We start from the raw sequence: 23,576 nt of genomic DNA, 5'->3' as shown, positions 1-23,576 counted from the left end.
GCTTGATCAGAAAGTTTTTTTCAGAATTTGACTAAGAGTGGGATTGACGAAGTTGAGGTGAACAATGGTGAGACTCGACTGTGATCACACACTTAGAAAACTTGCTGACACAACAACATAGATCATCTAGGACACTTGAATGTTGGGTTGTGTTATATTCTTTCCACGACTAGCCCATGTAGTTAACCAGGGGGTTAGAGGCGGGGCAGTGCCCCCATTTCGTTGCGTCGATTGTGTACCGGGGGGTGGGGGGTCACAAGGATTTGAAGTGTACCCATAACCCCACTTTATCGGGTCCAGGGCAGCGCCCCAGAAAATTTTGGTTTTGGACCCTATTTTAGGTTGGGCAAACCCACCTGTGGTTTTGTGCATGATTTTCACAAATGTTTTTGGACGCGATGGTTTTCGGTGCATGGTATTGATGCTTCGTCATGTATAAATATGTATTGTAACATTGAAAGGAACATAATGAAAATCAAGCTGGTAGTCCCAGTTTTGGGTTCTAGGGGAAAATCTCTGTGTATATGTGTTTTATGTGTTATGCTCTCGCATTGTTTATTTTCTATGTTTTAGAATTTGTATGTACGTAATTTCTGTATGAGGTTAAAACCTACATTTGGTATCAGAGTTGTTTTGGCTTCAAGGGGACGCCTTTGTTGCTGAGGGGTTTTGCTCGAGCCTATGGTAGACCCTGTTCAGTGGGAGATCTGCGATATCGATTCTGGTGGTGAAAGAAGATGGCGAGCAGTGGAAAGATAGAGATCGAGAAATTTAATGGTCAGAGTTTTGAGTTGTGGAAACTCAAGATGGAGGATCTGTAGGTGGATAAAGATCAGTGGATCATGGTAGATCCGGGTACTAAACCAACGGGAGTGTCCAATGAAGAATGGAAGAAGTTGGATTGGAAGGCGAAGAGCACAATACGATTGTGTGTCTCAGATTCAGTATTGTTGAATGTATGAAGGGAAGCTACAACGAAGGCTTTGTGGGACAAGTTAGGGACTTTGTACCAATCTAACTCTCTGGTGAATAAATTGTTCCTGCGGAAAAAGTTGTATAACCTGAGGATGAAAGATGGAGACTCAGTGACAGAGCATCTGAATGCATTTAATACTGTGGTAAGTCTGCTAGCATCTATTGATCTTAAAATTTCATATGAAGATAAGTGCATTAGCTTGTTGTGATCTCTACCAGATTCGTGGGATAGTCTGGTTATTGCAATAGGTAGCAATGCAACTTCCTTGCAGTTTGATGAAATAGTCTCATCCTTGCTGACGAAGGAGATGAGACGGAAAAATATGGAGAACCAAAATGGTGATGACTTGTTTGTATGAGGACGGTCCCAAAACAGAAACAAAAATAAGTCATCGAGTGGGAGATCTAAATCTAGAGGGAGATTTAAGTCTCCAGGAAAACCTGTAAAGGTGGTGTGTTGGAAATGTGGAAAGGAAGGGCACTACAAAAGGGACTGTAATTCTAAAGCTCCTAATAAAGGAAAGGGATCTGATGATGCTCCTTCTGTAGAGGCGAAAACCACCTCAGATGAAGGTGGAGATGTGTACTTGGCTTCTTCAAGTATACATGTAGATCATGAGGCATGGTTGATTGACTCAGGTGCATCCTTTCACTTCACTCCCCATAGAGAGTGGTTCTGTGAGTATGAGAAATATGATGGTGGTGATGTCTTCTTGGGGGATGACAGGAAGGCTAGAATCATTGGTCGTGGAAAAGTAAAGTTGAAGTTGCAAGGTGGAAGGGTTAGAACACTTCCGGGTGTTCTGCATATTCCTGCATTAGCCAAAAATCTGATTTCTGTATGCAAGCTAGATGATGCAAGTGTAAAAACAGTGTTCAAGAAGGATACCTGCAAAATGGTTCAAGGAGCACTGGTATTAATGCGGGGAGTTTGAATTGGAACTCTGTATAAGCTGCAAGGTAGCACTGTTATTGATGGGTGCAACAGTTCTATGGTTCCTGAAAGTGGAGCAGAAAATCTAGTGGTCTCTGGAGAGAAGACCATGTTGTGGCATCAAAGGCTTGGACATATTGGAGAGAAGGGCCTTCGAATACTTTATGGTAAAGGTATGATAGAAGGTATGAGTAATAGCTCTCTGGATTTTGATTTCTGTGAAAATTGTGTATATGAGAAGCAGAATCCGGTGAGTTTCCCCTCTGGTAGTAAGAGGGCGAAAGAGATATTAGAACTTGTGCACAATGATGTGTTTGGACCTGTGAAGGTTCCATCACTGGGTAAGTCTATGTACTATGTATCATTTATAGATGACTTCTCAAGGAATACATGGATATATTTCCTTAAGAAGAAATCCGAAGCCTTTGACAGGTTTAAAGAATTTAAGGCTCTCGTGAAAAATCAGATAGAGAAGAAGATAAAGGTGCTAAGGACGGATAATGGTGGAGAGTTTTGCAGCAAGGAATTTCAAGAATTCTATAAGAAGTGTGGTATATCATGACAGAAGACTACTCCATATACACCTCAACAAAATGGAGTTGTAGAAAGAATGAAGAAGACGTTGATGGAAAGGGCAAGAAGCATGCTCAGTGGTGCCGGGTTAGGACAAGAATTCTGAGCAGAGGCGTTGGATACTGCATGTTACCTGGTCAACATGTCACCTTCATCATCATTTGAGGATAAGACTCCACAAGAGGTATGGACTGGTAAGAAACACTCTCTTTCACATCTGAGGGTAATTGGATGTGATGCATATGTACATGTTCCAAAGGAGAAATGAACCAAGTTGGATAGTAAATATGAAAAGTGCATCTTTATTGGGTACAAGGATGGTTTAAAAGGTTATAAGCTTTGGAACCTAGTCACATGGAAGGTTGTGTACAGCCGAGATGTGGTGTTCAGAGAGGTAAAAGATGTTATTAAACATGAAGTCCAACCAAAGGAACCTGAGAAGATAGAGTTTGAGCTTAAGGAGGAAGAATTAGACTCTACAACAGAGGAAGAATCAGAAGATGAAGAGCCACAAATTCCGGTGTGAGAAGATTAGTTCGAGAAAGAAGGTAGCCAGAAAGGTATAGTCCATCTGCTTTCTGTTCAAATTTTTCTTTATCTATTACTGAAGATGATCCCAGAACTGTGAATGAAGCAGTTGATTTAGAGAATGGCAAACTCTGGAAAGAGGCCATGGTTGATGAAATGGCATCTTTGCACAAAAATGAGGCTTGGGATCTGGTGGAGTTTCCGGCTGGAAGGAAACCCATTGGCAGCAAATGGGTGTTTAAGAAGAAGACAAATGCAGAAGGAAAGGTAGAGAAATACAAAGTTCGGTTGGTAGCAAAAGGTTATTCCCAGGTGCTAGGAATTGATTTTGGTGATATTTTTTCTCCTGTTGCCAAGGTAACTTCTATTAGATTACTTTTATCTATTGTTGTTGCTTCTGATTTTGAGGTAGAACAGATGGATGTGAAGACAAAATTTCTTCACAAGCATCTAGAAGAGGAAATATACATGAAGCAACCTGAAGGCTTTGCGGTGAAGGGTAAGAAAGAAATGTTATGCAAGTTAAAGAAGTCTCTGTATGGGTTAAAACAGTCACTAAGGATGTGGTATCAGAAATTTGATACATTTATACGGGGACTTGGCTTCACCAAAAGCAAAGCAGATCACTGTTTGTATTTTAAATTAATTGGTGACTGTGTTATTTATCTGGTCTTGTATGTGGATGATATATTGCTAGTTGGAAATGACAAAGAAATTATCTAGGATTTGAAGACCCAATTGTCCTCCAAATTCGACATGAAAGATCTTGGTGTTGTAAACTATATTTTGGGCATGGAAATTAAAAGAGATTAGGCAAAGATGAAGCTCCAGTTAAACCAGATGAAGTATGTCGAGACAATACTACAGAGGTTTAATATGCAGGATAGTAAACCAGTGAAGGTTCCTATTCCTGTAGGTGTGAGGTTATCTGCCGAACAGTGTCCCAAGACACAAGAAGAGGAAGAGGACATGTCCCGTGTTCCATATGCAAGTGCAGTCAGTAGCTTGATGTATGCAATGGTCTGTACTAGACCAGACTTTGCACATGCAATGGGAGTATTGAGCAGGTTTATGTCAAAACCAGGAAAGAAGCATTGGACAGTAATGAAGCGGGTTTTTAGGTATTTGCGTGGCACTAGTGATTATGGTTTGTGCTACCAAGGATGACCGAGATTGGACAGAGTGTTGGATATTTGTGGCTTTGTTGATGTAGACTAGGCTGGAGATATGGATCGGAGAAGATATACAAGTGGTTATGTGTTTAACCTATTTGGAGGTGCAGTCAGTTGGATGAGTAAGAAACAATATGTAGTGGCACTATCAACTATAGAGGTAGCATACATGGCAGCCACTCATGTAAGCAAGGAAGCAGTTTGGTTGCAGAGATTGTGTTCAAGTATGGGGTTAGTACAGGAAGTTATAAGGATAGACTGTGATAGCCAAAGTGCAATTTTCTTGGCAAAGAACCTTGCATATCATTCAAAGACAAAGCACATTGATGTTTAGTATCACTTTGTGAGGGATATGATAAAAGACAAAAAGGTGTTGCTGGTAAAGGTGGACACTTTGAAGAATACTGCAAATGCATTGACAAAATTTGTGAGCTCTAAGAAGTTCTCTTAGTGTAGAGAAACAATGGGCATTTCAGGGCTGAAAAAATGACTAAGCTCTCCTGTGGCCCCCTGTGGAAAGAAAACAACAAGTTGAAGAATGTTGGGTTGTGTTATATTCTTTCCACAACTAGCCCACATAGTTAACTGGGGGGTTAGAGGGGGGGCGGAGCCCCCCTCGTTGCAATGATTGTGTAGCGGGGGGGTCACAGGGGGTTTGAAGTGTACCCTTAACCCCACTTTATGGGATCTGGGGCAGTGCCCCAGAAATTTTTGGTTTTGGACCCTATGTTAGGTTGGGCGGACCCACCTATGGTTTTGTGCATGATTTTCGCACATGTTTTTGGACACGATGGTTGTCAGTCCATGGTTTTGGATGCGATAGTTTTCGGTCCATGGTATTGATGCTTTGGCATGTATAAATATGTATTGTAACATTGAAAGGAACATAATGGAAAATCAAGCTAGTAGTCTTAGTTTTGAGATCCAGGGAAAAATCTCTGTGTATATGTGTTTTATGTGTTATGCTCTCGCATTGTTTATTTTCTGTGTTTTAGAATTCGTATGCAGGTAATTTCTGTACAGGGTTAAAACCTACATTGAACAACAAACTTCCCTCAGTGGAACAACTTTGCAACAAGCTACGACAAGTCTGACACTAAAGATACACTTTACAACAACCGTGACGACACTTGTACGACAATGCTTAAAACTTTGGGAATGAGTGCGAAAAATGTTTACATGGTAATATCAACTCATTTTCACAAAGATAACCCCTTGAAACCACCAAAACAAGCTTATATACAACATGCCACACTTAGCATGCAAAAAGACAACACTTTGTTTTTCTCACAAAAGGGACCAAAACACTTAGCAAAAACACATGGAATGTATTTCAATGTTTGTGGCAGCAATATGCAAGACCAAGGTAGAATCTGAAATTTGGTGCAGGACAAAATTTTTGAGATTGTTCTAGCAACGACAACAGGTATATGAAGATAAATATTGTATGGAAGAACAAGCTAATTTTATTAAAATAATAGCCAAATCTTAACAGCAGGTCTCTGCAAAGACCATTAACCAGTTCTAAGACTCAAACTACTACAATGTATAGTCATATACAATAGTGAAGGCAATCCAATGGAAATGGCATCATATCGATCCTTCAAGAAAGTTGTGTGAATGGGTATCTTTCTTTCTACATAAATATCATTGTTATCGCTAATAAAAATAAAAACCAGACCTTCTGAACAACAAGTGAATGATCAGAAAGAACACAATATACCTTCACAATTCCTTAAATAATTGAGGGAAGTCACCTTAATCGGTCTCTCCTTTAGGAATAGAGCTATTATCACCATTAATATCAACTCTCTAATTTATAGAAAATAAAATTAGATCAACTCTCTCCCTTGCCTTCATAGATATCTCTTGTTTTTAAGGAGGCCTCAATGCTTGTTTTGGAATTTTTTAATCAAAATATTAGACACTAATAGGTGGGACCCTCATTTCCATTGGATTAGGCCTCTTTTTCTCTTTTAAACACATAAAGAAATTGGAAATAATTAACTTTGTTTATCTCATGAATGTTGATCATTATAGAACATAAGAAGATCACACCACAACGACAAGTCCATATGCAACCAACCAATAAAATAACTCCACATCATCACATAAAGATATCATGAATGTTACACAGTATTTTGTCACGCCTCCTGCACTTCCCTATGACATACCCTGAAGTTCCCACAATAAGACCATTATGCAATGTACTCATTCATATATGCAGTTCAAATCCTCCCTAAGACATTGATTGGAAAATGCCTTGAGCTTCCCCTGAAGGAAATAGATCTTAAACCCTAATTTGAAAATCATCGCTCTTATGAGACTAAAAACCGTGATGGTCACCTGTTGTATTATACTTGACCCATGATGGCATCGCTCTCTTTACTTGTATACCCGCGATGATCCCAAAAAGGAATTTTTCCCAAGGAGGATGAGAAGATTCATGATTTAGAAGCTTCTAGAGTGGTGAGCTAGAGGTTGTTCGATGTAGATGAGGTCAATTTCTCCCAACTGGGCCCCTTGGTCTTATCCCTATGAGCTACCTCCTTGAGATGAGGGCCTACTCCTATCTTTGGAGAGATCCTAACTCCCTTTCCTAGCATATATATTCATCCTCCCCCATTCCCAAATGGTTTGTCTATGTCTATTTTCACCCTTATGCTAAGATTGTGCCTATATTATACTCATTTGGCTTGGAGAAGGAGTGCTTGGAGAGATTAGCATGGACTTGGATATTCATTTCAAGGAGAACCTATCAACATAAAGGCTTGGTTTTATGCTTCCCCTTATTTTCTATTAATATACAACTGCTGGTTCATTTTCCATTGATGTGTATGCTCATGTATCATCTATCTTAACATTGTTTGATCAGTTAAGTAGGTTGCCTTTGAATACGTTGTCTATATTTTCATACCTTCTTGTGTCTTGATCACTTGTGTAGGTGTATAAATGCTGTGAGCAATAGGGACAAGCCTGCAACACAAGTGATTCGACATCTTCAACAAAGGATGACTTGATAGCATCAGAACGAGGTAGGCCATGTTCTTCGTCTCTCTTTTTAATTGTAACCTAGGAAAGTGTCTATTAGATTGTCACTTAGGTTGCTAGATCCAGTCATTGGGCTAGAGGGATTGTCTTTGTCCACAGAGAGGATTTACCTAGAAAACAATGACATAAGCCCATAAATAGAAACCATATATCTCCATTTCACCTTGTTACTCCATGTATCATTTATATATGAAGTGGCACCACAATATAAAGATGTGCAACAAATATATATATACCATGTTGTTTCTCCTTCATCAATGTATCATAAAAAACATAAGCACAGTATCCAGTAAAAAGTAACATCATGTCATAAACCTGTGAATAAGAAACAACAAAATGACCCGTGCCCAAAGTAGTGTACTGTAAAAACTACAATTAATTCCCCTGCATGTGAAAGGAGATGACTCTACCTATTGCTCCTCTTGTTGTAGATGTGATGACACTGAAGAGAGGAACCAAAAGAAGTAGCTTGATAATTTTGTTCGTGATCACTACCAACAAGTAATGGAATGTTAGGGATTTTTGATGATTGACCAAGGTTGGTCAATGCTCTATGCTGTTTAGAGGCTTGATGTGCATAGGAGGAATGTCAAGAAAGAGGAGTGGATGGTCGAGGAGCTTCAGGGGGTGTGTGACATAAGAAGTGAAAAATTGCAGACAAGACATGTGAGCCTAAGGGGGATGAATAATAGGAGAAATGTCAAGCCAAGATTTCCTTAAGCACAATGGTTGTGCAAGAATAACTTGTTCCCAACCATCACTATTTTCACTATCTGGAGGATCAAATGTATGTGGAGGGATGGGAATTCCTGTAGGAGGAGGTTGTTGAAACACAGGCTATTGCGATTGAGGCAATGCCTTAGACTACTATTGAGTATGATGTTCCCAATTTTTGTGCATGTAAAAATCACTTAGGAGTTTTGCAAAATTTTGGAAATATTAAAAGGGGATAAAATTATTTTTTGGGAGAAGGAAGAAATCATTATTTTAATGGAATGGTGGAAAAATAATATTTTATTGGAAGAGGGAGGAAAACTATAATTTTATTGGAATGGTGGAAAATTATTATTTTTATTCAAATCGTAGTAAAAAGCAGACAATGCCCCCACCAATAAAATAATAAGAAAAAAAGGAGAATCTAGAAAGAGGCCCCATGAAAATTTATGAAGGAAGAGTAACTCAATTGCATGACATCCTATTATATCATTTTCTACTTGATATTGAGAACAAATCAAGTGAGTTTCAAGAGTTTCAAGTGAAACTCAATAGTTGATTTTGGTGGATTTCGAGTGCCACCATAGTTAGCTCTAGAGGGAAGATTTTCTTATATCTTCCATTAGGCTCAATTTGTTTGGTTGTTTGATTCATTTTGAAGATATGAAAATTTTTTTTGCGGGAAATTTTGATTCAGTTGCAAGGTTATCTCTCCTATATAAAGAGGTCAAGTTTTTCTATTCTTTCCATGAAGGGCCAAATTCAAGATTGGGTCACCCATTCATGAGTTGGTTTCTCATACGAATTGGCTAGGCTGAGTGCTACCTATAGACTGGGAATAATTTGCGATAATTAAAGGAGGTTGCATATGTTATTTGAAGCTCAAGAGTGAAATCATAAAAGGAGGGTCGAGCATTCATTTTCTCCCAATAACATATACCAGGTTTAATTGCATTCATGGAGATCAATCTGTTCAACATGATATTATATTTTCTTCTTCAATAGATGTAAGGGTTTAAGTGCTAATATTTTGTTGTTTCCTTTAGAAGTTCCAGCCACATAAATCAAAGTATATTCAGAGAGGGAGGATAACTTTTTTTGACACCAGTAGACCAAATTGTTGCATGATCTCAGTGGGCCGAATATTCCATATCTGATTCGGCCATATCTTTTGCATTAGTAGAACTTCATGAAAATTTAATTTAATGATGTAGAAACTGATTTCTTGGATGAGGTCGTGTGACACTTTCTCAAAAGATCAACACCAAGGTGATATTTGTTTGAGATAAATTATGCTGAGGTGTCCACCTATGTTCCAGATTTGAAATTTCAATTTTTGAGAGCATATTTGGAGTGTCTATATTGGTATAATGAAAGAGGCCGAATTGGTATAAAGTTTGTAATAGCATACTCAAGAGGTGAAATTTATATAAGGCTTGTAGTACCTTATATGAGGTAGTCAAGTTGGTATTTCCAAACATTTATATTTTAATTCCCTTGATTTCATATTGTACCCGACATATTCATCATATTTCCACTATTATAATGTTAGGTCCTTATAATACTAGTATATTCCCTCATTGTTATTTTTAGTGTAGCCCCCTTATTTTTATTGTTGTGACCATGTAGCCCCCATATTGTTATTATTGTGCCCCATAGAAGCCCACTATTATTATTGTTGTGCCCGTACATTATTATTGTTATGTTGGATCTGATTATATTATGTCCCCTTAGACTCCTATATATAGAAAGGAGGTTTTTTCATTTGAATCATCAAAAAATTATTCATTTATGTAATGTAAAAGAGGTTTCCCCCACGAATAGCATAATTGTGAATTCATTGATCTATATCTTCTTCTATTTTGTGAGTTTGTTGCATAACATTTGGTATCAGAGCTTTGGATTCTAGGGTTTCACTGCTTCAAACAGGTCATCGTGGAATTTTCTCTATAACTTTTTCTTACCAAGTTTCAGAATCTGAAATTTTTATCACAAGGCACAAAAATCCTGATTAACTTCGTGTAAAAAATTCAAATTTTTCTTCGCTATATTTTCAGAGATATGATCCAAGGAAGTTAGGGCTTTTGCAGGCTCCCGAATTCCATCTCAAATAGGTGACCTTAGGAAAATAGTCATAAATTTCTCTCTAAGACTCAGATTCAAATTGTGTAAAATGTGACATAAAGAGGATGGACTTACGTTTGTTGGGTTCGTTTTCAGGGCCAAAGGTTTAAACAATGACATGTGGTACTTTGTACAAGTTCGCTCTACTAAACGAGTCTATAATTAGGTCATCGTGGGAGACTGGGCATAACACTTTTTTAGAGAATCCAACCTTGATTAGACTTGTGTGGATGAAAATAGAACCCAGAGTTCTACAATAGGATGAAATTGAAAACCTTGGAGATCCAAAATTTCAGAGATACAATAGATTCAATATGAAGCTCCTACAAAGCGAAAAAAAGGTGTGTAGTTTTTTAAAATTTGCATAAGTTTTGTTTGAGAAATTAGCTTGAAGCGATTTAGAGAGAATAATGAAGCATAATTATGATTAATTGATGAACCGAAGAAATAAAATGGAAACACTTAGTAAGCAACCCAAAATATCTACCATGACACATGAAGAAGAGGAACAAATGCAACATGATATATCAAAATTACGAGACCAAGTGCATCAAATTTCACTCTCACAAAAAGTAACAAAAGCTAAGATGGATGGTTTAGAGAATCGCATGGAAGTTAATATGGATGGCATGGAAGCTAAGATCAATGGTATAAAAGGAAAAGTTAAAGGAAACATGGAAGATTTGAAGAAATATTTCACAAAGTTGCTACAGGAAATGCTTCCTAACGGCGAAGAGGTAGTAGAGGAAACTCATGATGAGAACAAAAGAAATGTTAATCATGATTTCATATATTTTAAAGTTGGATTGAAGTCCCACCACATTCCAAATATCGATATGAGTAAGTTTTATGGCAAGGATCCTGTAACATGGATACTACAGATGGAGAAATATTTCGATCTCCATAATATGCAACACACACAAAAGGTACACATTGCAACTTTATATTTGGAACCCAATTAGTTTATATGGTATCAATGGCTTTGCTCTCATAAACAAATTGTTACTTGGTCAATTTTTATGGCGTAAATGATAACACATTATGAGGATACAAAGAGAAAACACCTTTTTTAGCCAATTGATAAATCTCAAAGAGAAGGGTTCAATGAAAGAGCACATTGAGGACTTCCAAAAATTCAATATCAGGGTAAATGATATTCTAGAGGAGCATAGGATTGATGTCTTTATAGGGACTTTAAAGGATAACATCCAACATGAAGTTCGCCTTTGGGAGCCTGGTTCATTGGAGAATGCATTTAGGTTGGAAATAAAAATTGAAAGAAAAATTATGGCAACAAAGAAGCCTACCACTCACAACTATAAAGATGGAAGTGTTGTTGCTCCTAGCCTTCCACAACCTACAAGGTTGATGCCACAACAATTGGAAGAAAAAAGAGCAAAGGGATTTGTTACAGTTGTGATAGAAAATACACTAAAGGTCATAAGTGTGTTGAGAATAAATTAATTTACATAGGTTGGGAAGAGGAGGAAGAAAAGTAAAAAAAATGTGTCAAAAGAAGAGCATATACACTAGAAAACAACCCCAAAGAAAGAAGAAATGAATTCGACCATATATTGTAATGCATTAACAGGAATTACCACTCTTCAAACTCTAAAGATAGAACAACATATCAAGAAGAAAAAGGTAATATAGTTGATTGATTCGGGTATTACCCATAATTTTATTCATTATAAGATAGGAAAGGAATTGAATTGCTTCTTATATACAGCACGAGAGTGTCAAGTGATGGTTGTAAATGGAGGAACCATAAATTGCTCTAGAAATTGCAATAATATCAAGCTATCAATGGAAGATTATGTATTGAATAGTCCAATGCTTTCCATTCCAATGGGTGGTTTTGATGTTGTACTACAAGTCCAATGGTTACAATCTTTGGGTACAATAGCTTTTAATTTTCAAGAAATTTTCTTGACATTTTTTTGGGAAGGAAAGGAAGTTGAATTAAGGGCTATCGTAGGGAAACCAAGAAAGATAATCAACTCTAATGGCATGACAGAGCTTCTAAAGAAATAAAAACAGGGCATAATTGCACGATTAAGTTCACTAGAGATTTAAACATTGAAATGATATATTTCTCCATATTTCCAAAAAGTCTTGGACAATCATTTTAAGGTTCAAGCAGTGGAAGATCACATCAAGCATCAACAACAAGTTCTCCAACCCTTAAGGGATAACATCACTTTGGAACTGAATAGAATGAAATAACAGGCATATCAACATCACAACTAAAGAAGTTTTGATGTAGGTGACTGGGTGTTTTTACAGCTACAACCATACAAAAAAAGTGCCTCAAGCAAGCTAAGAAGGATACAAAATTATCACCAAAGTATTATGGTCTGTAAAAAACAACGTAAACTTTGAAACGGGAACTGATATTGTTACCCGTTTTGTAGAGATAGCAAAAAAGTGACCCGATTTTGAGAAGGGGTGATGCAGAATACATATGTTTTTTTTAGAGCATAGTTTCTGGCACTATAAATTTTTTATGTACATTGCGTTTTAGAATGGTAGTGATTTTGATGTTGATTTAAAAAAGTGGTAATTCTACACCATGCCCTTTTTTTAAAAGGTTTTTTTTTACTTTTAATTTTATAATGTATGAAATGTAAATAATTATTTTGTAAATTTAATAATTTTGGAAGTGGTCTTCTTCTTCATATATATATATATATATATATATATATATTTGTAATGAGGTTTTTATTTTTTTCCATATTTAAAGAAGAAGGTCGATATTTTGCATTTTCGATATTCTACATATTTATACATCGTTAATTAAATTTTCAATCCACATGAAATAATTGTCTTTAAAAAATATATATATAAAAGACAAAAACAAAAAATAAAAAATGTTAAATTTTTTTATCTCATAAACCATAAAAGAATTTGGAAAAAAAGAACAAAATTAAAATATATATATATATAAAATATTAAATAAGTAAAAATAGAGAAATTAAAAAAAAAACGTTAACAAAAACTAGAAAAAAATAAAAATAAAAATAAAAAACAAACTAGTTAAAAAAAAAAAAAAAATTAACGAAAAAAATTAAAAAACTAATAAAATTAATATTAAAAAACAAAAATAAACTCAAATTTTAAAATAAAAAACGAAAAAAATATTAAAATATTAAAAAAACCAAAAAAATTTAAATTTTAAATTTTTTTAAACACTTTTTTTTATTAAAAAAATTATTATTATTATTTTTATTTAAAACAATTTTATTTTTTTTATATAAAAAAATCATTAAATTTTTTTCAATTTTTTTAAACGATTTTTTTTTTTTTTTTTTAAATTTAAAATTTAAAAAAACTTTAAATGTTTTTTATTGATTTAAAATAATAATAATAATAATAATAATGGGCGGGCCATGCCAACAACCCCAAAGAAAGAGGAAATGAATTCGAACATATATTGTAATGCATTAACAAGCATAATTTATGGTTTACAACATTTTTTTTTTTAATATTCTTTTTTACTATTTATTTGTTTATAATGTTTTTTTTTTTTTTTTTAATTCTTATAATTAATTTTTTATTTTTTAATAATATAGTATATATTTTAATTTATGTTTTGTTATTATTTTTTTTATTTTTTTTGTTGTGTGTTTTTTCATTGTTTTAATTATTTTTATTTTATTTTATGTTTTCATTATTTTTTTTTTAAATTTTGATGTTTTTCGGGGTCATGATAAAATATTTTACGCCATTATTTCGAAATGTTGAAATTTTACTTTTGAAAAAAAAAGTGTTTTCCCAACGTTAACACTTTTTGTTTTGAGGGTGTCTTTTGGACAAGTTTTGCACAAAAATTGGTTTTCACCGCCATTTTTAAAACATGTTGAAAATTTACCTAAGAAAAAAAAGGTGTTATTCCAGTATCAACACTTTTCATTTTTAGCACTGTTTTTGGTGTTTTTTCAAGGTTTTTTGGCCAGAGTTCCTGTTTTGAGTTTATAGTTCCCGTTTTAAAGTTTACATTGTTAAAAGGTGTTGCAAAAGATTGGTACTATAACATACAATTTGGAGCTTCCTGCATCTTCTCGAGTGCACCCAGTTTTCCATGTTTCATGCTTAAAGAAGGTTATAGGTGACAATCTCCCAGTTCCAACAATATTGCCAGAACTTGACGAGGAAGGAAAAATCATATTGGAACCTAAAGTAGTCACGGAAACAAAAATCTAACAACTATGAAATCGATCAATTTTATAGTATCTCATTAAGTGGAAAGACTTACCCATTGAATATTGCACATGGGAGGATGAGACTTTATACAAAAGCATCCAGAACTACTCAAGCGTTGAGGACAACACATTTTTGAAGGAGAGGGGCATGTTAGGTCCTTATAATACTAGCATAGTCCCTCATTGTTATTGTCAATGTAGCCCCCTTATTGTTATTGTTGTGCCCATGTAGTCCAGATATTGTTATTGTTGTACCCATGTAGTCCACATATTGTTATTATTATGCCCCATAGAAGCCCAGTATTGTTATTGTTGTTCCCTTACATTATTATTATTATGTTGGCTCTAATTATATTGTGACCCCTTAGAATCCTATATATATAAAGAAGGTTTTTTCATTTGAATCATCAAATGATTTTTCTTTTGTGTAATGTAAAGGAAGTTTCCCACTCGAAGAGGCTAATTTTGAAGTCATTGATCTATCTCTTCTTCTATTTTGTGAGTTGGTTGCATAACATATAAGAAGACAATAAACAAGAACATGTTACATTATAGAACAACATGAAGACATAGACAAATACACAAAGAATAATAGGATTATTGGGAATGAAATCCAACCAAAATTACATTAGACTTTGGGTATATTTATACATAGAAACTATAGTTTGAGCGGTTGTACCCACTCAGAACCAACCTCCATTTACTTTACTCTAGCATTTACCGAGAATTACTGTCATTAACACATACATAATTTATGATGAAAATCTTAGGACCGAGAGACCCTTAAAACATATCCCCCACCCTCAATGCCTTTCTCATCCCAAGAAAGGATGGAATACAATATTGGATGAAAGAGAAATCTTGTTGTCACTTCTTCATATGTGACAGCCACTTCTTGCAAATCTCCATTGTTCACACTCTATGCAGTCTTCTCAATCAAATGCACTGTAACTCCAACTAGGAACTGTTGGAAACTCCTCTCTTGTTTGGAGCGTCATTTTTTCTCCCTCTACAGACGAGTCCAACATGAGAATATCATTTTTGGGAGTCTTCCAATAAAATAAATGAAACATTTGCATACCATCCATCCTACTTCTTTCTTCTGTCACAATCCAAGATCAATTCTGCAATGTTCATACCAGGGAGAATAAATAATATGGAATAATGTAATCACCATCTTTAACACATCAACTCTTATGTATGTATGTTCTTCTTTTCTAATTTCCTATTCTTGATTGCATCATTTAACTCTTCACCCATTGCACATATTCCTTAAAAATGATTTTTGTTGCAAGTTTCTTTTCTACTGCCCGTGTTTGTTATCCTAGAGTATATAGAGCATATATTTAAATTACATGAAGGATATGACTTGGACTTTATATGTCTCAATTAACACTTTTTACAATCATAGTTGACTAGTTGTCAACGAACATTAGGAAAAACTAAGAAAATTTATTGCAGACTCGACTTGATTGTAACATCCTTCATGATATTTTTTTTTACAAAGCTCAAATGTTATTGGAATATATTAAATCACACTGATAATAGGTCCAAGTCGGCTCCTATAATGATTTCCTTTATTCTACATCACACATCATTACTAATGAATAAACCAATAAATCAAAATGAATTCTACCAACATAGTTTGGTAGTGATGCAATTGAATCTACCACTGTTCGCACAAATGTTTGGAATCATGTAACTGCAACCTTTAGTTGAGACTTCAATAAATGCTGGAAATTATATTCATACTTTAAAAGTATAATAGAATAATTTCATGCACCCAAAGTATAAGATCATCATCATCATTTTTATCAATCAACATGGTCAACAAGTGTCGACTCTCCTTTTAATTTTCTAGGTCGATGTGCTCCTACTATTGAAGATTCCATTTGGTCGACTTTATAGTTGGTTATTGGCTTACACAAGTCAAATTAGCATAAACAAATTGGTTTTCAGCTTCCACTAGCAGGTTACAAAACACCATAACTAATAAAGTTGGGATCAAAATTAAACAATATAAGTGAAAGTCAGCTCCTTCGATTATGTCAAATAAATAAGTTTGAATCAATCAATAGAATGAAGGAGCCTTCAACTTCAATATGAAGTGAATATACAACACTTTTTGGATATGAATGATAATTAAAATCATACTAGCTTTTTTCCCAAGTCAATTTCAGTTTGTAGATTCGACTAGTTCAGAAGATGAATCACATGTTTCACATGTCGATCAGGTCGACTAATCAAATGGTCAAATTTTCCCTAGATATATCTTGCTTCATATATTGAACAAGTTTACTTTCCATCTGAAGCTTTCACCATATACATATATCTTTGACATACCCATTGGATCCCACACATCTATCATTCTCCATCATTGTGCACTAACACGATAGACTTGGATATTTTCTCTTGATGGCCCCATCACAAGTAACAAGAACCAAGAGGTTCATCTGAGACAATTGGATACAACATAGTGCATCAAGAGAGCAACTTTCTGGATGTGGTATATGGTTAGGACATGAGTTGGTAGACACAGGCTTGGGGAGAGCTTGATCTTTCGCAGAAGTAGCATGTGATTTGTCCTTGAGCTCACACTTAGAGAGATGCATGACACACTGTGAGCAAGGCATTCCAAGGAGTTACATGAGAATATACAACAGGTGGTGGATATTTCTTACAAACAAATGTTTATACTCCAAGTAGTATTAGGGTGCGCCTTCCAATGATAGCATAGAAAATCTCATTGTGTGGTATGGAAGGCGCAGTGAAATTTAGCATGCATTAGATCTATTCATGATATATGGAGTAGTTATATTGATGATAGGCATGGACTAGAGATGAGGCATAGATGGATTCCAACAACATTTAGAACAAAACCACAATATATCTGGCTATGGGATCCAAGGATTCAATAGGCTGATAGGAAACTACCTCCCATGATGAGCAGGATGAGGGTGGAGGCTGATTCAATTCACCTTGGGTTTGATACGTGGGAAATTATTGAGACATCCATTGTATGGCAAGGCTGATTTATCCTATTGTTTCTCAAGACCGAGATTGATAGTGAATTGGTAGACATTGACATCTTGGAGATGCCTGGGAAGGACAAGTTGGACCTTCACATATTTTTTCCATCAGGTTCCAAGAGAGGAGGACACAGTGTGCATACGATGGGAATTTTGTCATAGTCATAGTGGCGCAACGTCAACATGGTGCACCCATTTGAGACTGGCATAAGATCTGGGCACCACATGATTTGGCAGTTCAGCTACCCTTAGGGGTGAGCTCGTTACTACAAGGGAATATCATACATATCTTCCATTGGGATTTAGTGATTCGTTTAGGACAGGGGGAACTTCACCAGTATGGCTAGATATTCTGCAAGAAGAGATCATGTTGGCTTGGGACCATGGTGACATAGGATTTATTCATGTGATGGTGGCGTGACAATGAGGGGTAGTTTAGTGGCACATTTGGGACCCTAGAATTAGCTTGACCATAATGTGTATCAGTTGCATAAGGTGACATTGCATTAGGGAAAGCAATTTTTGGCGGGGGAGATTGTGATGTTCCCAATTTTTTTGCATGTAAAAATCACTTAAGAATTTTCCAAAATTTTTGAAATATTAAAAGGGGGAAATATTATTTTGTGGGAGAAGGAAGAAATCATTATTTTAATGCAATGGTACCAAAATAATATTTTATTTAAAGAGGGAGGAAAATTGTTATTTTATTTGAATGGCAACAAATTATTATTTTTATTCAAACGGCGGAAAAAAGAGGAAAGTGACCCCACCAATAAAATAATAAGGAAAAAGGGAGAATCTAGAAAAAGGCCCCATGAAGAATTATAAAAGGAGGAGGGAGTCAATTGCAAGGCATCCTATTATATCATTTTCTACTTGACATTCAGAGGAAACTCAAGCGAGTTTCAAGACTTTCAAGTGAAACTCAATAACTGATTTTGGTGGACTTCGAGTGCCATCTTACTTAGCTCTGAAGGGAATATTATCTTAGATCTTCCATTGGGCTCAATTGGTTTGGCTGTGTGATTTGATTTTGAAGATTTGACAAATTTTATTGCAGATAATTATGATTCAGTTGCAGGGTTATCTCTCCTATATTAAGAGGTCGAGTTTGTTTATTCTTTGCAAGAAGGGTCGAATGCAAGATTAGATCACCCATTCTTGAGTTGGTTTCTCATGCAAATTTTCTAGGTCGAGTGCTACCTCTAGACTGGGAGGAATTTACAGAAATTAAAGGAGGTCGAATATATTATTTGAAGCTCAAGAGTGGATTCATAAAAGGAGGGTCCAATGTTCATTTTCTCCCCATAACAAAGACCAGTTTTAATAGCATTCACGGAGATCGATCTGTTCAACATCAGATTATATTTTATTATTTAGTGGATGCAAGGGTTTAAGTGTTAATCCGTCGTTGTTTTCTACGGAATTTCTATCCACAGAAATCAAAGTATATTCAAAGAGGGAGGCAAATTTATTTTGGCACTAGCGGACCAAATTGTTGCATGATCTCAGTGGGCTGAATATTCCAGATCAGATTGAGCCATTTCTTTTGCATTAGGATAAATTTATGACAATTTAATCTAGTGTTGTAATATGTATTAACGATTTCTTGGAGGAGTCCTTGTAACATTTACTCAAAATATCAGTGCCAAGGTGAAAATTTCTTGAGATAAATTATGCCAAGGAATCCACCTCTGTTACAGATCTGAATTTGCAATTGGGAGAGCATATTTGGAGTGTTTGTAGTAGTATAATGAAGGAGGCCAAATTGGTATAAAGTCTGCAATAGCATACTCAAGAGGTCAGATTTATATAAGGCTTGTAGAAACTTATATGAGGGAGCTGAGTTGGTATTTCCAAACATTTATAGTTCAGTTCTCTTGATTTAAAATTGTACCAGATGAATTCATGATATTTCCACTGTAATCCTCTTGTTTTCTCTCAATAATATTACTCTTTACCTAGTTTGTTGGTGATACAAAGACCATTATAAAGTGTTGAACATGTATATCAATTTCTGGGCATTGTATTTCATAACGTGACTCTAAGATGTTGCTTCTAGTGGACTGGTAATTGTATTTGTGCATCCTTTTGTGGCTACCAATAATAATTAGGTTCCATCTCTCTAATTCCCCTGACTGTGTGATCAAAATTTAAATGTGAAAGGATTTTCTGCAGGTATTAATGCTACATACTATCAACTTGTAATTTTGGGTTTTAATGTATGGAATAAGAATTTGTTTGGAAGCTTGTTGATGCATTTGAGACACTGTATGTGTTGCCCAAAAAATAAATTTATAAATAAAAACACCTACAGTAAAAAGTAATCAAAATGTTTGATGAAAATTGCCACTGAAACTTTGATTGCAAACTCAGAAAATTATTGAAGTTCGAGAAATTTTCCAGTTGGGACATTACATTGAGGCAACCCTAATAGATTCATCATCTTTGAGCGTAACAGTTCCCTTAGCATCTACGAATTAGCATTGAAATGCACAAAAATTCTTGGTTCCATTTCCCCTCACTCCTAAAGGTTGGTTTTTGTTTGTGCGTCCTCTACCCCTGCCACTTCATCTGTTTGGGTTAAGGAAATTCATAGCTACAATTTGTTCAAAAGGTTACTTATAGGCAATGCAAACAAGAACTATTCATTAAAAAAATCATTGAGTCGCAAGACACTAAATTAGGGATGCATATGAAAAGGGAAAGGGAAAGGTATCAATATAATTTTTATCAGTCATGCAACCATATATATGACTAGTATAGTTCGAGAATGTAAACAAGCAATGATTTTGACATATATACATATGGAGGAAATCCATATGTCTGAATATAATTTATATATAAAAGGCTTTAGAGTGCATGTTGGAGACTTTTAAAAGCAGCTTGAATTGAAAAGAGTAAAAGACAAATATTGCATTTGCCTTGACAAGAGACGTCGCGAAATGAAATGACCATATAGAATTCATGGCAGTGAAATATTACACAATACCCTTCATATGTAACTGACTTTATAAGAGAGGGTTTCAGCAAGTTTAATACAATTTCGAAATAAATTATGATAGAGCAAGTAATGAATTTGTGGAATGACGGAAAGGATGCCCTCCGCACGATTAACCATAGTTTCTTGCCCAAGGTAATATAACCTCAAAGATTCCCATGGCATCACAAAGGAGAAACTAACTCTCTTTAGGGTTTACAAATGAATAATAATAACAAGCTAACAATAACCACCACATAAAGAGTTAAATGGCCGACAATCATATGATTGTTTTTTTGTTCAACCTGTAACAACTCGTGCACTAAATAGAATTCAAAAGTGTCGAGACGATGGCCTAATGAGAGTTGTACATAGGTAAAAGACTTCGGTGCAAGGTACTATTTTCCTAAGGATGAATCCTCAAGGACTAGGGCATCAGGATATGACAAAGTGTAAAGACTTGAGTCTTCTAGTTTAGGAGACCATAAAGGCTTTTTTAGAAAAACATGTTGAAAGAAAGACTTATTTTTTCAATTGAAACTGAAACAAGATATATCGACACCACAAATGAAAACACAATAGGAAAAATGAGATATAGATAGATAAAAACTAGAAAAATACATAATTGTCAATAAAATAGTTCATTACAAGCATACCTGGCAAGTAGCAAAGAACGAATGATGGCCAAATTTATAAGTATATACCAACTTCCTTATTTTTGGATGCCAAAGAAAAATGAATTTTAATAGGGATTATTTGTAGAGAAGGTTAAATTGAAATTGAGATGAAATGAAACCAATAGAGGGTTTGTGTGAGGTGATAGAAAAATCAAAATGCATGGCTCAAACAAATGGTAGTTAATGCCAGAGTAAAGAGCAAGTTGGAAAGTTGATGGGCCTGAAACCTAGTGCCACACCCAAAATTATAATCAAATGAGTAAGAGCTAACGAGGATACCTCATGAAAATATACATAATGTGTGAAAGGTGAGTTGGCATTCTTAACCATGGGCAAGGTCAATCAAAATGACAAAGAAAATGCCCAGCAGGCATCATAATACTGAAAATATGCCAAATCACAACGCACGTTCATTGAGATGGACCAAATTTTTCCTGCGTACCAACCTTCATTCAATAAACATAATATAACCATATCATCGCTCATCACAAATCATGTCACATTAATTTTTCCAGCAAGATCTCCAATTTTAGCAACTATAATCCAACTGTCAAAGTTTAGCCATTAAAAATTTCAAAGCCATGTTATCAAACATCAAATTTATAAAATGTACCATATCCATATATATATATATATATATATATATATATATATATATATATATATATATATATATATATATATATATATATATATATATATAGATATATATATATATATATATATATATATACTTTGACTAAGGTTGATCGAAACTATTTCAAACCAAACATCAATGTATTACATCCATTCATGACCAACTAACAAAGTGTGAGCACATGATTTTTTGGGTGGCGCCCAAACATAGGGTTATATATATAGAAGAAAACTGACATCGACCAACCAAAGTTATGATTTGAATCCCTTTAACATCATAAGAATATAATAACATATACTTCTTCAGGAATTTGTGCATATATTCAATAAATGGTCCATCAAATTAATAAAAAAGACAGATGACTATTTATCCCAAACAAATGATTCATGTAATGAAAATTAATTAGATTTCAGGAGTAACACCCTCATGGTTAGTCTTTTTTCCTTTTTCTTAAGAGGGGCCTCACCTATTACACCTTTTAACAAATAATTATAGGAGAGGTATATTTTTGAAGTGCATAATGGTTTGCAGGTTTAATTAGTGTTTACCATCATCAACATTGGCGACTTCACAGTGAGACTCACAAAGTAGGTCAAAACTCAGAATATTTGGTTATGCATAAGGTAAGTGTCTGCGAGAGAGTACGTTGCAGGTTGTCCAAGGGGAGGGAAGCATGGGAAGCAAGAAGAGGGACTGAGAGACAAACCCTATAATTTATTTTGTAGATAATGATGAGGATTGACATTTTAAGGTTTGCCCCTATAATGATAAAGAGGAATAATGATTGGTTCCTCAACAAAGGATCTTACTACAGGGTAGTCTTCTTTGAGAAAGAATACAATGCTTTTAGAAGGTATTGTGTAAAATATCAGCAAATCATATGCCCGTTGTAATGATTATCTATTGAAGGATATTTCCACGAGTAATATTTCATGATTGTTAAAGTAGACATGTAGTAGTAAATATAATCAGTTGTTTCAAAAAACATGTTAGGCCCCTATACTACTAGTGTAACCCGTTATTGTTATTAGCACAACCCCCTTATTATATTATTGTACCCATGCAGTCCCCATATTGTTATTATTGTGCCCCATAGAAGCCCACTATTATTATTATCGTGCCCTTACATTATTATTGTTATGTCAACTCTGATTATATTATGACCCCTTAGACTACTATATAAAGAAAGAATGTCTTGTCATTTGTATCATTGAAGAGTTGTTCATTTGTGTAATGTAAAGGAGGTTGCCCCTTCGAAGAGGCTGAATTCTAAGGTGTTCAACTATCTTTTCTATATTTTTGTGAGCTGGTTTCATAACATTTGGTATCAAAGCTGTGGATTCTAGGGTTTCACTGCTCCAACCAGGTCATCATGGTATTTTCACTATAACTATTTCGCTACAAAGTTTCAGAAGCTAAGAAAAAAACCCATTTGCGATGAAATCGGTATGAACCTTGACTGTGAATTTTAGATCCTGTCTCGCTATATTTGCGGAGATATAGTCTGAGGAAGTTAGGGTTTTTGCAGACCCCCAAATTACATTCCAAACATTTGACCTGGGGAAAATCGTCATAACTTTCTCTTTGAGCATCGGATTCAAATTTCGTAAGAAGTAACAGAAAGAGGATGGAATGTAGTATCGTGTATAAAATTTTTAGATCCAAAGGTCAAACCAGTGACACGTGTCACGTCGTACAATTTCCCTCTACTAAACTAGTTTATAATGAGGTCACCGTGGGAGATTTGGCATAACTTTTCCTTGGAGAATCCAATTTGAATCAGATTTGTGGCATTGGAAAGAGGACGCAAAGGGCTACTGCAGATCGTGATTTTAGAACTGGAAGATCTGAAATTACAGAGTTACATTCGTTTCAAGATCGAGCTCCTAAAATCAAGAAAAAGCGAGATGAGGAAGTTTGATGGAAAGGATCCTGTAAATTGGATAACTACAGATGGAGAAATATTTTGATCTACATGGT

This window comes from Pinus tabuliformis, chromosome 1_1, assembly GCF_031772625.1.
Source record: "Pinus tabuliformis cultivar Carrire ecotype Pingquan chromosome 1_1, CPIR1, whole genome shotgun sequence".
In the NCBI taxonomy this organism is placed as follows: Eukaryota; Viridiplantae; Streptophyta; class Pinopsida; order Pinales; family Pinaceae; genus Pinus; species Pinus tabuliformis.
The sequence above is the reverse complement of the archived record's forward strand: the minus strand, read 5'-3'. Positions refer to the sequence as shown.